Raw genomic sequence first — 1,955 nt, forward strand, 5'->3', positions numbered from 1 at the left:
TATGACTATGTTGCTAGAGTTGAATAAATGCTGCTAACAGACACTATTCACCCCATCGGAATGAGCTTGGTTAATGGAGAATGTGCAGAGATATCTTTGTGTTAAGATGTGCAAGGCTGGTAGACAACCCAGGATTTCAGAAGGATTAAAAACAAATGCAGCTTCCTTTTATCAAATGTGCCTCACTCTGACTTATCCTGCCAAACAAAAATAAGAAAAAATACATTGAAGAAGTGGAAAGAGCACCCCTGCAAGGCAGTGTAACTATTGGATGTGAGGATGGAAGAGATAAGCTGTGGCTGAGGGAGAAATCTCTCTATAGGAGTCTGACAGTTTTTTTCAGTTTCACAGAACCGACTGCGGTTTGCAGGATTCCTCACCACGGTGAGAAATACTGCAAACTGACCTCAGCAGCAGCACCAGCAGGAGAATCCGTGGGAATTAGTCTAGCAGTAGGTGTCTTAGCACAAAGGAGGATGATCCCTGATCCTCTGAGCTGTCAAAGGTACAGCAAACCTGACTTTGGTAATTTTCCTCCTCTGAAATCTGACTTGGAAATAGAGAGGGGGGAAAAATGAACGGCAGAAGCGAGCGTTGCTCTGAGTATTCATCACGTTGCAGCAGATGTGACCCATTTTATTTAGTTTTATCTCAGCACCTATGAGATTTAGCAAAGAAAAGCAGATCTTTGTTGGATAATGTATGAATAAGCTTTGCACATCTGGAAGTGATGCATGGCAGCACAGCGCCTGGCAGGCGGACAGCCAACCCCATTCGTCTGCAGGGAATCTTCATCTGACTCACATGTATTTAAAAGCTGCTGCAGAGCTCAGAGGAGACACATTTAGACGTGCAAAAAAAACAAAAAAAAAACCACGACACCAACCTCACATTCTGCCACTTGCACCCCCAGTTTCACCTTTCGCCTCCCTAGCGACCCAGAGTGCAGGGTCGCCATCTGCAGGCAGAGGGCCAGAACTCCAGATTTCCATGGAAACTGCACGCCTGGACGTGGGGGCACCCCTTTGTAGCCCCTGGCAACCAGCTCTGAGCAGGGATTTGAGTCCCATCAGCAGCTGTCAATCATGACACGAGGCCAAGGGGAAGGCATCCATTACTTTGGAGGTGACAGGGATGGGATCACCTGGAAACACTGGCAGCAGGCAAAGATGGAGGGTTTCATCACCGCTGATGTGTAAATAGACTCCAGCATGGCAGAATAGTTTACAGTGTGATTACAACCACTGAGATCAATGGTGCAATCAGCGCTCCGGGGCATCTTGACCTTTATGCTTCAGTTAGTAGCGCTTGTGTAAAAGCAGGAAGGGTTTTATTTTTTATTGAGGCTCAATATATGAAAACATAAACAGAAGCACCTGACATCTTAATAACAATATCTGCCCTGCCTGACCTTTTTAATGGTGGGACATCACTTGCTGTAAGGGGGTCTCCAAGGCTCCAAGCAGGGTCTGTTCCCTGCAGGCTTCCATACTAATCCATCTCTAATTATAACATAAGCACAAGGCTGCAGCTCGGGGGACTTTGTCTCTGCTTTATTGTCATCCCAAAATGTTTTCTAATCTTGTCCTTTGTGAAAAAGCTAATCATGTCACTGAAATAAAAGGTCCCCACCTCTTTTGTTTGTGCTAATTCTAGCGGAGATACAGTATACCCCATCTGGTTTCTATCTGCTTGCCTTTGTTCTCTAGAAATGGCTAATCAATTTGCCATTCAGACCCTTTTCAGTTTGCACTTCACCCATTGAGTAGGTCAGAGGAAGCCTTCGTCCTCCACAGGCAAGAAGAGCTGAGAATTAGATGCTTTGGCGAAAACAGACTTCCACGTATTCGCTGGTTTAAAAATGTGGCTGGTTGCCCCTGCTGACAGAGAGGTGGATGGATCACAGCTACATGGACACTGTGAGATGAAGATGCATTTATGCTGCTGTACAAACC

The sequence above is a fragment of the Cyprinodon variegatus genome, unplaced genomic scaffold, assembly GCF_000732505.1.
Source record: "Cyprinodon variegatus isolate N-32 unplaced genomic scaffold, C_variegatus-1.0 Scaffold361, whole genome shotgun sequence".
Lineage (NCBI taxonomy): Eukaryota > Metazoa > Chordata > Actinopteri > Cyprinodontiformes > Cyprinodontidae > Cyprinodon > Cyprinodon variegatus.